At 38.7% G+C, this 15,063-nt stretch overlaps 1 long non-coding RNA gene across 1 annotated transcript; it reads left to right on the plus strand.

The window, feature by feature from the left end:
* Positions 1–905: 905 nt before the first annotated feature.
* On the plus strand, positions 906–14,681 carry LOC123610696. Its single transcript, XR_006718252.1, has 2 exons — positions 906–1,218; positions 14,502–14,681. It is a non-coding gene; the product is annotated as an uncharacterized LOC123610696 (long non-coding RNA).
* Positions 14,682–15,063: the final 382 nt, after the last annotated feature.

The following is a 15,063-nucleotide window of genomic DNA, read 5'->3' on the forward strand; positions in this document are numbered from 1 at the left end:
AGAGGTGGAGGTTCTAGAATATCTCCGTTTGTTCTCAGGGTTGAGGGCGGGTATTATGTTCTTACGCTTTTTAGACCTATAAATCAGTCTGTTCTGAGTATTAGTCTTTTTTTTTTTTTTTTTTTTTTGTAATTTCTCAGTCTCTCAAATTTTCCTCCTACTCTCAAGGATTCTCTTTTCCCTTTCCTCTTTCCCAAGAGAGCATTTGGGTGCAGAAGGAAGCTTTTATAACCTCACAGCAGTGGGGGAGGGGCATCCGGATCATAGCTCTTTTCCACTCACTCTTGTGATCTCCAGCCCACTTCAGCAGGTCTTTGGTAGCCGTCTGTGTCTTTTGCACATAGAATGGCTCGTTTACCTGGTCTGTTAACTATCCTGAGCTGGTCTCCACTGAGGTGTGAATTGTCCCACTGTGGTTTTGAGGTGTGTTCTCTTGGTGATTTCTTTCTTCACCACTGCCTCTAATGGTGTGGTTGCCCTTGCAACATTTCTGGTCTCTTCTATAGCTCATCCTTTCTGCACCTATCAGGCAGAGGCATAGTCACCTCGTATGACTGCCTTCAGGTATTCCTGCTAGGAATCTCCCTCACAAATTGATGTTTTCCAATACTTACGCCATGCTGGATATTGCACTACTTTCTCTACTGCGTTTCTTTAACTGCGATTCCCCAGACTAGGCCTGGGGAAGAATCAGCTCCAAGATTTTTAGATCTATCCTTTCCCTCCCCACAATGTATCCAGGTGTGTTTCTATCATGTCTACTCCTCCTAGGGGGTCTTGGTTCCAGAACAAGTCAGTCTTCAGTGTGTCATTCAGGGTCTTGGAAGATCCAGAGATGGCATACTTAAATTCGGCAATTTCAGGAGAGTTTAGCAGAGGGACTGTTTACTAAGGTGTGAGGAGACCACAGGGGACAGTGAAGGACTCAGGTTAGAAACAGCAGGATGGCCAGGCAGAAGTTGGGTATCCTTGGTAGATGAAGACAGCCTGTGACAATCCCACAAGGAAGGAGATAGTATCTTGACTCCCTTTTCTCCCTGTGATCTTTTCTAGATGCTCCTCATTGGCTGAATTCAATAAGAAGCCAGGGGGACGGGAGCCTGTTAAATGCAGCCCATCCCTTGATAGAATCCAGCCAGTCTCTTGGGCCGTGGAGCAGGTGGAGAATGGATCTGAAGGGTCAAGTGGAACATACCCAGCTGACTCGGCTTCCTGGAGGTACAGAGAAGATGTGTGTGTGTGTGTGTGTGTGTGTGTGTGTGTGTGTATGCACGAGTGTGACAGAGAGAGAGAGGAAGAGAGAGTAGGGGAGTAGGGGAATGTTCACAGAAATCGTTGACTATAAAGAAATGTTACTGATGGAACAGTTGTTTTTCGTGTAAGTTGTATCTTGGAAGAAAGAAAAGGCTGAGGCCACCTCACAAGATCACATAGCTATATGACGATTATAGCTTGTCCTTTGTAGGTCTTATTCTCAGCACTAGTCATGGTAGCTAGCACACAGGAAATCTTCAGTAAGTATTTATTAATGTCTTTTTGTACTAGGGAAACAAATCTGAACTCAGGATGTGTTTACACAATGTGATGGTTAATTTCATGTGTCAACCTAATTGGCTAAGCGTTGACTAAATATCTGGGGAAACATTTGTAGGTGTGTCTGTGTGGGTGTTTTTGGAAGAGATTAGCATTTGAATCTATAGACTGAGTAAAGATCTGCCCTTATGAACTAATAATGGTGAGGACCCAATCTGTTGAAGGAGAGAGAGGCAGAAGGGTGAAATCTCTCTCTTCTTGAGCTGGGACTTCCACCTTCTCCTGCCCTCTCACATTGGAGCTCTGAGTTCTCAGGCCTTCTGATTGTGGGACTTGCACTAGCATCTCCCCTCTTGTCTCACACGGCTTTGGCCTTGGACTGAATTATACTTTCTTGCTTCTCCAGCTTGCAGACGGCAGATCAGGGAACTTCTAGACTTTCATAACCATCCCAGTTAAATGCTATAATAAATCTCCTATGTGTATCTCTGTGTATCTTATTGGTACTATTTCTCTGAAGTCTAATACACACAGTTTGCTTAGTTGACTGTGATCCCTAAATTGGGCTGATGACTCTTGGAAGTCGTCTTTCAGCAGTGATTAATTATCCTTGCTCGAATAACCCGATTGCTTATTTAATCAAAGAGGAGTGTCTTTAAGAATGTTGCACTAAAATTTGCTTTTACTTTGTTCTTTCTTTAGCAGAATTTGTCTGTTTACAACTCTTATTTTACAAACAAAATTTTTTTCTTTTCTTTTCTTTTAAAGAGAGAGAGAGAGCAGGAGCAGGGGAGAGGAGCAGAGGGAGAGAGAATCTCAAGAAGGTTCCATGCTCAGTGCGGAGCATGACATGTGGCTCAATTCCATTACTCTGAGATCATGACCTGAGACAAAATCAAGAGTCTGACTCTCAACCAGTGAGCCACCCAGGTGCCCTTTTGTTTTCTTTAAAAGTTTGCCTCTCCTGGGGTGTCTTGGTGGCTCAGTTGGTTAAGTGTTTGACTCTTGATCTTGGCTGAGGTCATGATCTCATAGTTCATGGGATTGAGCCCAGCGTCGGTCACTGTGCTGAGAGCTCGGAGCCTGCTTGAAATTCTCTCTCTCCCTCTGTCTGCCTCTCCCCTGTTCACTCGTGTGCTCTCTCTCTCTCTTGCAAAATAAATAAATGAAACTGAAACAACTTTTTCCCCTCCTCTCCTGTTTCCAGAGATCTCCCTGGCTGACTTAAATGAAAAGTGGTGCTGCTTCTGCCCATCCTTTTCCATCTTTAGAAACAGCCACATGATGTGATTCTGTAGTCTTCCTTGGAGATAATCTCCATGATCAGGCTTTCTCTTCTAACCTCTACTGATCTTGGTGGCCATCCTGGGAACCCTCCTCATTTTCCCTGTCAGCCTGTTTCTGGTCTAGATGGGTATTAAGGATGTGGGATGATTATACACCCTAATGCCTAATCCATAGCTATCGTATTATAGAGCTTGCTTTTAAAATCTGTCATGGGATATTATTTCTGGTATATTTTTTTCATTTCTTTCCTCGCCTAAGTATACAAATCTTTTTTTTTAAAGTTCTTTTAAAGTACATCTTATTTCAATCTGTGTGTCCAACTTACTTTATATCTGTAAAGATAATATTATTTCTTATGTAAAGCAGCAAACTCAGTTACTGTGAAGGTCAGTCAGGGAACCATAGTGTGTGAAGCTGCCAGATCAGAGAAAGTGCATGATGTTAGGACTCTGGAAAGAGGAGTACATGCTTTACCTAAAGGTATGAAAATTTAACTTAAAAACAAAAATGCCTTTCTGGGAAAAATCAGTTTAAAAGTTGTCTACAGGCCTGATTCCACCTCTGACCTAAATCATTGACAAAAACATTAATAACACGGACGCTCTATTGACATTCTTGCTCATTTATTCATTTAACAAATATTTATATTGAATGCTACAGAGTCCTACGCACCCATTTAGAATGTTGCCCCTCTAGGGACGCCTGGGTGACTCAGTCAGTTGGGTGTCCGAGTTCGGCTCAGTTCAGGATCTCATGGTTTGTGGGTTTGAGCCCCGCATCAGCCTCTTTGCTGACAGCTCAGAGCCTGGAGCCTGCTTCGGATTCTGTGTCTCCCTCTCTCTCTGCCCTTCGCCTGCTCATGCTCTGTCTCTCTCTGTCTCTCAAAAATAAACGTGAAAAAATTTGTTTAGAATGTTGCACCTCTAAATATGAATACGAATACTAACACTAATAACGATACTAAGAATTTGTTTTTGGCTCTTAGGTTTTCTGGGTCTAGGAAAACAGGTGGAAAACTAAATGTCTACTTATAGAACCATATCATGGACTTCCAGAGAGCTTGGGAACCTAAAAGAGGGATTGGGTGACAGTCGAGGACTTAATGCTTAACAGAAGAGCCAGTTTGTGGTATATGTTATGCAACCCTAGAAGTGTATGTTCCAAAAAGATAAAGTACTCATATTTTGCTCCCAAGGTATACACTATTATTTTTTAAAAGTTTTTAAGGGGTGCCTGGGTGATTCAGTTGGTTGAGCGTCTGACTCTTGATTTTGGCTCAGGTCATGATCTCATGGTTCATGAGATGCAGCCCCACTACGGGCTTCACGCTGACAGCACGGAGCCTGCTTGGGATTCTCTCTCTCCTCTCTCTGCCCTTCTCCCAGCTTGCACGTGCACGTGCTCTTTCTCAAAATAAATAAATAAGTAAACTTAAAAAAGGTTTTTTATTTTGAGGCACTTGGGTGGCTTGGTTGGTTGAATGTCCGACTCTTGATTTCAGCTCAGGTCATGATCTCAGGGTTATGGGATCGAGCCCTGCTTTGGTCTCCCCTCTGACAGTGCAGAGCCTGCTTGGGATTCTCTCTGCCCCTCCCCTGCTTGTGCTTTCTCTTTAAAATAAAAAAAAAACAAGTTTTTATTTATTTATTTTTAGCGATTTATTTATTTTTGAGAGAGAGAGAGAGAGCATGAATGGAGGAGAGGCAGAGAAAGAGAGAGAGTGACACAGAATCCATAGCAGGTTCCAGATTCTGAGCTGTCAGCATAGAGCCTGATACAGACCTTGAACCCATGAACTATAAGACAATGACCTGAGCTGAAGTCAGATGCTCAACTGGCTGAGCCACCCAGGCATCCCTAAAAAAAAGTTTAAAAATTTTAATTCCAGAATACTTAACATGTAGTGTTATATTAGTTTTAGGTGTACAATATAGTCATTCATCAATTTTATACATTACTTAATGCTCATCATAAGTGTACTCTTTAATACCCATCACCTATTTTACCCATCCCCTACCTACCTCCCCTCTGGTAACCATCAGTTTCTTCTCTGTAGTTAAGAGTCTGTTTCTAGGTTTGTTTCTCTTTTTTCCCCCTTATTAATTAGTTTTGTTTCTTAAATTCTACATACAAATGAAATCAAATGGTGTCTTTTTCTGACTTATTTCACTTAGCATAATACTCTCTAGCTCCATCCATTTGTTACAAGTAGCAAAATTTCATTTTCTTTTGTGGCTGAATAATATTCCATTGTATATATATATATACCATGTCTTTATTCATTCATCTATTGATGTATACACTTGGGCTGCTTCCATAATTTGGCAATAAATAATGCTGCAATAAACACAGAGGTGCATATGTCCTTTTAAATTAGTGGTTTTGTATTCTTTGGGTAAATACCCAGTAGCACCGTTACTGGATCATAGAGTAGTTCTATTTTTAGCTTATTGAGGAACTTTTGTAGTGTTTTCCACAGTTTGCATTCCTACCAAAAGCGTGAGGGTTCTTTTCCTCCACATCCTTGCAAACACTTGTTGTTTTCTTGTATTTTTTATTTTAACCATTCTGGCACATGTGAGGTTTTGATTTACATTTCCCTGATGATGAGTGATGTTGAACACCTTTCCATGTGTGTGTCTATTGGCCATCTGTATGTTTTCTATATTATTATATTTTTGAGTTAACATGTCTACTAGGTTGAGAATGGAATTAAAACGCTGCTTTATTTTACCAGGAGTCCTATTCTTTCCATATTAGAAGAAATTTCAGGTACTAAGGAGTTGTGAATGAAGACAGAGATGATGTAATCTAGTGATCCCCAACATTTTCACCCCTGGAACAAACATCAAGGATGATTATGTTGTACTCAGAACACTGTCATCCACATATTCTGATTCGAGAAATGCCAAAGAGTTTTGCAGGAAATAAGGCACATAGAACTATAGACTATTTTTTTAAATCCCCATCTAGCTTTCTCTTTTTTCTTTTAAAAACATACATAGAAAAAGTCACTAAGAAATTTTCAGTTAGAAAAGTATAATTTATGAGAATTACAATAATTTGTAATCACCCAACTCTTAAGGGTAAATAAAGGCTATTATATGATATAAAGTAGCCTGTGTGTTATGAGCAATTTCATCTTTGTTGTCTGAAATGCTACTTCATTTACTCCACCTCAAAAGCAAGTGAAGTGCCAGTGACTGATTTTGACGTTATAATGGGGACAACCTTGGAACAGCTATACATTTTTAGAAGAAAATTATCTGTAAATCTTGATAATTTAACTATTACTAGGTTGAACTGCCTGTGACACATTGCCCAGTTGCTTGTGATACAACAGTATGTCATGACATCGGGGTTGTGAGTTAATGCGCTAGTTCAGCTCTATTCTTTTGTCAGAGGTTAAAACCGAGACCTAAAGAGTAACTTATGGAAGACCTCATGGTGCACTAATAACAGGACTGGGGCCAGGGGAGGGGAGTAAATCAATATAGAGTACATGCTGTGCACCTGGTGTTGTCCGAGGCATTTTCTACACATTTTCCCCAATTTTCACAACTCTTCAAGGTAGATGTTAATTTTATCACTGTACAGAGGAGATAATAGATTCTCAGACAGTTTAACAGCTTGTTTAATAATATACAGCAGATAAGTCACCCAGCAGGAATTTAACACAGGTCTAAATCTCCTATTACGCTACTATGCTTAAAAATAGAACCCATGTCTCAACTTCAGTTGTATGCTGTAAACTGCATTAAATAGCCTCTTTTTTTTTTTAAAAGTTTTAAAAAGGCAAATCTGTGCACTATTCTGGTATTATCAGGTTGTATTCCCACTTGCATAGACTTGTATTTGTCTCCATATTTTGTTACATATTTTGCTGATTGTTTTCAGATCAGAGTGGCACTACCCTACGTGTTTGAGTCTACTATTGGTGTCTATTGACAAAAAATACTTGGATTGATAAAAAAGAGTCAGGAATGCTAGCAAAATCACTGAAAAATGACTGATCATATATTTAAACACACCTAGTTGACAATTTTCTTTAATATTAGTTCAACTTAATTGTGATTTTGGAACTTTGTTGTATTAGTCTTAATTTAATCATCAAAAAACTGATTGAGATAATTTAAGTAAAATTGCCTTTAGTGAATGGCATGAGGTTTAAATGAAATCTTTTTTTTTTTTAGTTTTTTTTAATGTAAGTGAAATCTTAAAAAAAACCCTAATACTTTACCTACATACTCAGGTACTCAGCCATACACATTATTTTGTCTATATAGTCTTTATAATAAATGTGAATTAAAACTGCAATGATAATAGATTTCTTTTTCTGTCATATCTCCATATAAACAGCCATTAAATATTTTATTTTGAAAGATGAATGGCAAGCTATGACCTTTGTAGTTCAAAAGTTGTGTCCAATTACGTTGTTTTTACAATATGTTCAGAGGTGTTAGAATGATTTTAATTTTGCTTATTTCATGTATAAACCTTCTTTTGTGCTATTAGCATCCAATTTGTTTAGACCAAAAAATAGTTACATTATTTTATAAAGGATTCACCTTTATAAAAAAGTAGTGGAAAATTTATGTGTCATATATAAAATTGAATGAAATTTTCTGAGTTTTTTGAACAGTTATAATCTAGTGCAGCTTTAGCCAGGCTGAACTTGGTGGAAGTTGGAGCCTTTATTTCTGAATCCCATACTACACACAAAACAGGAGTTTGTTTGCTTAGTTGCTTTTACTGTCTGAATCAACCATTTATTTTTCATGTATGTGTTATATCTATAATTTATCTATCCATTCATCCATCTCTTATACAAACATATCTGTAAATAGTAGTTGATTTGTTGCAGTGATCCACATTTTACTCTCTAAAATTCACTTCAGAAAGTTTAGTGAATTTGAAATCGTAAGAGACTTCAGTGTATCTCTGTATAAAATAGAGGTGAAGTTATATTCCAAAAGAAAATTCAGATTTTCCTTAGGAATTAGTTTGATGCTATTGAACTGACAGAAACTTGTAAAGCAAAATTCTGAGTCCAGCTGCTGTAGACCATGTCAATTAAAGATTAAAATGTTTTGAATGATTCCAACTAAATATAATTTGTATATTTTTTTCTTCAGAATCAAATTATAAGTAATTAAAGTGAACACTGTTGTAAGGAAGGAAGAAACATATGGCTAATGACTGTGTTTCCTATAAGGCACACTACAGCATCGTCAAATCCTTTGTGGATTTGTCTAATTAGAAGGAAGAAAGGAAGGTAGGAAGGAAGGGAAAAAATACATGAATGTGCTATAGTAAACCTCCTCACAGAGTGACTTGATACTCCACAGGAGTGCTTTCAAAGCCTCTGTGGAGGTGTGAAGGCAGCAGGATTAGGAGAGGGAGAAGTTGAGCTGGGGTGCATTCGTAATAGAGATCTCAGCTCCTCTATGGGGAGATCTGGAAGTGTAAGGATTTCTAATTGAGCCAAAGGGCTTGGGTCTTTATACCACTGCATCATTCATTGGTTATAGGCTGCCCCTGAGGAGGGGGTATGACATAAGGCCTTCGTCTAAGGACATTTCCTGGAGAGGGACTCATGGGCAAGCTGTCTGCAGTCAACACTCCCAGGAGCTAAGGGAGTGACTGGGTGCTTACAGTCAGACTTAGGCAGCACACAGTATTATCTACTAGAATGGAAGACTCTCTTGACATAAGCGTGTCTTGTCTTTTTAAAAGACTCTTTAATATAAACATCCTATTAGAGATAATTCAGCAATTCCCCCGGTCTCCTCTACAGTGAGAGCCCTATCTAAATTGATGTTGGATCTATTGGCTAGGAGCCTGCTTAGATCTTTTGGGTGTCTGCCCTGGGCCAATCCTTCTCACCTCTTTTAATGGGATGCAGGCTGGTCCTGCTTAAGAGGGAACAGTATCTGGCAATGACTGCTCACCTGACTTCTAATCATTGCCTATGTCTGTCTCTGTGAACTCCTAGATGCCCTGCTACTGGGTACCACAAAGATGAATGGGTACAAACAGTATAGTAAGAAAGGGACAAGAGATGTGATACTCTCATGCCTTCAACACCTTGCTAGACGTTTGACTGCCTGCTTCACTGTTAGCTGGTTATTCACCAGGTCTGGCCCTGCGACAGTGAGCTTTTTCTTTGGGACTTAGTTTACTTCCTGGTCTAAGGTAGTATTCAGACTAATTCTGACTTAGCCCTAGACTTTCTCTACAGCATTAAAACAATGGAAATATCCTGTGTACTGCTCTTACTATTCATCTGTAATGTCAAGTTGTAAGAATTTTGCAAGGCAAATTTTGAGCAGTGGAAAATTTATGTGTCATATATAAAATTGAATGAAATTTTCTGAGTTTTTTGAACAGTTATAATCTAGTGCAGCTTTAGCCAGGCTGAACTTAGTGGAGGTTGGAGCCTTTATTTCTGAATCCCATACTACACACAATTAATTTTGCATACATTGAGAGTTTACAGCTGTATGGAAAATGAATGATTTGTTAGATTTAACACACTATGATTCTAAGTCAAAAGAAGAGAACTACTTTGATTCATTAAATGACTCTACTTGTTACTGTCTTGATTTCTGCTCAGCTACATCATTCATAGAAAAGAAGGAAGGAGATATGTTAATTTGTTGATTCTTTTCTCTATTTTATTCCCAAGTTGATGGTTTATACCTCTCTGTTTCTGTCTCTCTCTCTCCCTTTTTTAGATTCTAGGTTTAGGCTCAGTCTACCACTTAAAGGGCAATAAGTTCAAGAGAAAAGGCAATGCCTATATTTCCCAATCAGATGTCCAATAATGACTCCATAATAGAGGTATACTTTAGAGGAACAAAACTATAATCTATATGTAAAATAAAAATTATTTGGTTGAACGTACATGACAAAGCTGGATTCCACTAAAAAACATTTTCTTTTAGTGATAGATGGTGAGACTTTAAGTACCTGAAGTATATAAAATTAAAAAAAAAATATTTATTTTTGAGAGAGAGAGAGAGAGAGAGAGTGAGCAGGGGAGGGACAGAGAGAGAGAGGGAGATAGAATCTGAAGCAGGCTCCAAACTGTCAGCACAGAGCCAGATGCAGGACTCAAACTCACAAACTGCGAGATCATGACCTGAACAGAAGTGGGATGCTTAACTGACTGAGCCACTCAGGAGCCCTTCTTTTTCTTTCTTTCTTTCTTTTTTTTTTTTTAAAGTTTATTTATTTATTTTGAGAGGGAGAAAGAGTGTGAGTGGTGGAGGGGCAGAGAGAGAGAGGGAGAGAGTATCCCAAGCAGCCTCTATGGAGCCCGACGTGGGACTCGATCCCACAGCTGCAAGATTATAACCTGAGCCAATATCAAGCTTAACCAACTGAGTCACCCAGGCGCCCCTCAAATACATGAATATACTTCGACAGAACTATATCCTAAATTTATTCACTCAACAGATATTTAGCAAACACCCAATATCAATATACCATCAACGTAGAAGTAGTGTGTTTCTGAGAGGGATGTCAGCAACGTGGCTGAATGAGACGTCTCTAATCATGTTCTCCACTCAACAAAAATAATTTGGTATCCATCTGTGGACAAAAACGCCTTTGTGGGCGCTGTGGCAGCCAGTATCATGTGCCAGGGGACCCAGATGGAGTCTTGCCCCCCTGTGCATTTGGTATTAGGCATACAGACCCCCGTCTCAGCTGTGGACCCTGCAGTGGCCTGTGAACTGGCTATACTTGTAGGATGATCACCTACAGATGCGAAAAATGAAAGGAAGCCACTTTGCCCTTTATGTGTCCTTGCTTCACTTTATTAATATTTTAAACACAAATTCTGTAATCTCTCTAGTTTCTGCCAAAACTTTACTAAATCTTGAGAATTTCTTGCCATGTTACTGTTACATGATACAAAAAGAATTCTTTTGTTTCTTTTCTTCTCCTTCATGACCTTCCCTTTCTCCTTCACGATTTTCTTCTTTTTCTGTCTCCTTTTTCTTCTTCATGAGATTTACCATTTTCATCATCTCTTCTTCATTTTTTCCTATTTTCTTTCTGTTCTTTTTTTCCATTTTTGTTTTTTTAGAGAGAGGGAGAGAGACCACATGCAAGTGTGTGCACAAGCAGGGGAGGAGTGGAGAGGGAGAGAGAATCTTAAGCAGACTCCACCTTCAGTCAGCACTTGAGCCCGATGCTTGATCCCATTACCCTGGGATCATGACCTGAGCTGAAATTAATAGTTGGATGCTCAACTGACTGAGCCACCCAGCCTCCCCCATTTTTTTCTTTATTGAGCATGTATCATATGTAGGATGCTGCTGTGTATTGTAAGGTACACAAAGATAATAAAAATAATATATTTCCCTCAACTACCTCATATTCTTGAATGGTAACATTTATTACCAATAGCTTTCACTGGAATTAAAAACCCCAGAGTTATGTCAAAAGAAAATTTATAACATTTCTACCTAGACAACAAATAAATTATATTATTTTGAATAATACTAGATATCTTTTAGAAAAGCAGAATCATTTTGTGTTCATTTTTAATATCATATCTATATATCAAAATGGTTTAAATTCATTTTAAGAACTCTGAATTATGGCACTATTTGACATTCCGTGGACTGCTTAAAATCAAATATCCAGTTCCACTAAAAGTTAAGTTTGATGGATTTTTATCAATTTCATTTTCTATTTTGTTCTATCATATAAAAGAGCCACATATTTTTTTATTCACATGTTGTTATTTAGAAATCTTTTGTTTCTACTCTCTAATACAATAGGTTGTCAAGAACTGTGACGATCCTAGGATTTTATCCTCCTTGCAAGATAAGAAATTAGCCTACTGTAGTTTTGTGGATGCTGTCAGAAGATGCTAGACTCCTGGGTCGAAGTTTATTACTCACAGAAATAACAGAAATAGCAATAGCCAGAGAACCGTCAACATCCCGTAGCAGAATCATTTCTTTGAGACTAGGTCAAACTGGTTAGATGGGAAGGATTATTACCCTTATCTGAATTTTACAGGAAGAAAAGTTTCAGTGGCCATTGCTGATAGCCAACTTTCTGAAAAGAGCACTGAAATAATATGTTGGTTAACTGAAGTTTCCTATTCTCCGTAAGGGAGGCCATGTTCTAGACAGAATCTTAGTAGTATCTTTGAAAAGGAGAGATTGAGGGCAGATATCTATAGGGACGCCTGGCTGGCTCAGTCGGTTAAGTGTCCAACTTTGGCTTAGGTCATGATCTCATGGTCCATGAGTTTGAGCCCGGCATTGGGCTCTGTGCTGACAGCTCAGAGCCTGGAACCTGCTTCAGATTCTATGTAACCCCCTCTGCCCTTCCCCACTCATGCTCTGTCTCTCTCTGTCTTAAAAATAAATAAACATTAAAAAAAATTTTAAAAGGGCAGATATTTATAAGAATCTGGGGTCTGGAGGTCTTTCAATGATTTGGCTAATTAGGACTGAACAGTCCTCATGATATAATAATTTAAGCTTAGTGAGCACAGCAAGGTGAGGATTTTGAATTAAGTTTTGATACATAGAGAGTCATTTAATAACCAAGTAATTTGTCCTTTTGAGTTATGTGTTGACCACAGGAAGAGCTATTTATTCTGAGGGGCAATCTATTGTTTTGAGAGGGGCTAATTGAATAGTTGGCTATTTGGATAAGTGGATTTTCTTCAGGATTTTCTGCAACTTTATCTTACTGCACAAGAATTTCCCGCAATAGTAAAGTCATGTTCATATGCACAGTCTTAGTTCTTAATCCTATTAAGATGTTAGTTGTAGGCAGCTTGTTCTCTCAAGGCATTAATTCATTAGTCCAAGGAGATTATTTAATTTATTAAATGGAAGAAAATTCATGGGCAGGAGAGTAGATGTAATCTGGAAAAAGAAGAGATACAGGCCAAGCTGAGAGGTGCAGGCAAGGGTGCGATGGTGGAAGAACCAGCCTATTTGATGAATCATAAGGTGTTGAGCAAATAGAGTGAGCCTCAAAATTGGAACAGGTAGGTAGGATAGGATAGTTCAGGGCATTGAACCCTAGACAACAGAAAGTGTGGGAGTAGCTTGTGTGGCTACTCAAAGGCACCAGAACCAGCTAGACATGTGTGGTACAATAAAAAAGTTGTCTGGTCTTTGTCCTGTGTTCCTGGCATGGAGCTCCTAAAAACCCTTGGAATCTCCTGAGTAATAGGACTATATTATGCTGAGGTGACTCATGGTGGGCCCCTAAATAGCTTCAGGATGGAGGCTGGTCACCAGAAAAACCAACCATGTGATTAGAAGGTTGTAACTTTGGGTTAGCCTGACTTCAGGGGAGAAGAGGATAGCTGGAGATTGGGTTCAATCATGTGGCCAATATTTAATCCATCATACCTGTGTAAAGAAACCCCAATAAAAACTTGCAACGTTGAAGCCTAGTGGAGTTTCTTGGTTGGTGAACACATAGAGGTACCAGGAGGGTGATGTGCCCTGACTCCATGAGGGATAGCATGGAAACTCTGCATGTCCTTCTAGGCTTTGCTCCATGAATCTCTTCGTCTGGTCCTCATATGTGTATTCTTTATTCTAAAATTATGGGGTGCCTGAGTGGCTCAGATACTTGAGTGTCCAACTCTTGATTTTGGCTCAGGTCATGATCTCACAGTTTGTGAGTTCAAGCCCCACATCAGGCTCTGCGGTGACAATGCAGAGCTTGCTTGGGATTCTTTCTCTCTCTCCCTTCTCTCTTTTAATGCTTATTTATTTTTGAGAGAGACAGAGAGAGAGACAGAGTGTGAGTGGGGGAGGGGCAGAGAGAAAGGGAGACACAGAATCAGAACCAGGCTCCAGGCTCTGAGCTGTCGGTACAGAGTCAGACGCGGGGCTTGCACCCATAGACCATGAGATCATGATCTGAGCCGAAACTGGACACTCAACCGACTGAGCCACGCAGGTGCTCCCCCCTGCTTGATCTCTTACACTCTCTCTCTAAATGAATAAACAAACATTAAAAAAAGTGGTAATCATAAGTATAGCACTTTCCTGAGTTCTATGGGTTGTTCTAGTGAATTACTAAACCTGAGGGTGATTGTAGGGACCTCCTAAATTGGTAGACTGTTGGTCAGAAGTGCAGGTGCCTGGGTGGCCCTCAGACTTGCAGCTGGCCTCTGAAGTGAGAGCAGTCTTGTGGAAAAACTTAAACTGTGAAGTCTGATGCTAACTTGGTGTCATAAATGAATTGCAGTACACCCAATTGGTGTTAGACCATTTGAGTTGGAAACAAGATAGTATACCACTGAATAATTTTCCCAGATTAAAGTGGGAAGAAGTTTTCAGTTGCCTTGGGTGTAGGAAGCAGGAACTGAGAAATAATTTCTTAGTAAAGGTAAGAAAAATAAAGAAAAGAGAACATAAATAATTTTTCTCCTTTTTTATAGTTTTTTTTTTTTTAATCACTAAAGTCTACTTCATTTCCTTAAGAGTTATCACACTACTTTCAAATTCAGAAATATGTAATATGATCTTCGTTTTTTTGCGGTTTTGCTTCTCGGATTGTTTCAGCCTTTTAATAATGACTAATAGAATTTTATAGTAGTGTAAAGCTTTATTATTATTTTTGTGACTAAGGATGTATTATAAATATAACAGAACAGTTCAGAATTAACTTAATTTCCCCAGGTATTTTGATGCTTAAAAGGAAGGAGGAAGAGGAGAGAAGCAGAAGATGCATATTTAAAAATCCTATTAGGATACTGACAGCAGCCTTAATCACTGGAGGAATTTTACTTCTTTTTACACCTGCAGCTATATAAAGCAGTAGTTCCCTGGCTAATTGAAATAAAATGATACTGAAATTGCTAGAGGTGAAGTGTTCAAATTGCATGCTTTTTTTTTTGCTAAAAACATATCAGTAACATTTGAGATATTTTTTCTATTTTATTTTTATTTCTATAGTAAAGAGAAATGCCAGCTCTCACAGATAGCAAGAAGAATGGAAGATAAACATATAACAAAGATTCTTTGCTTCTGTCTCACCTCATAAAATGTATAGAAATTGAGGAACTTTTTATATGCATTCTTGTCATTATCACAAAATCTTGGAAAACATTGTAAAAAAGCATCTTTCATTGTTGATTATTGGGAATATGCATCTCTGTTGTTTGTGAAAATGACTTGAAACAGAGACCTAAGCTATTTTCCAGACTAGATCACGACTTCTGAATAACCTCTATACAATTGC

This window comes from Leopardus geoffroyi, chromosome C2 (assembly GCF_018350155.1).
Source record: "Leopardus geoffroyi isolate Oge1 chromosome C2, O.geoffroyi_Oge1_pat1.0, whole genome shotgun sequence".
Lineage (NCBI taxonomy): Eukaryota > Metazoa > Chordata > Mammalia > Carnivora > Felidae > Leopardus > Leopardus geoffroyi.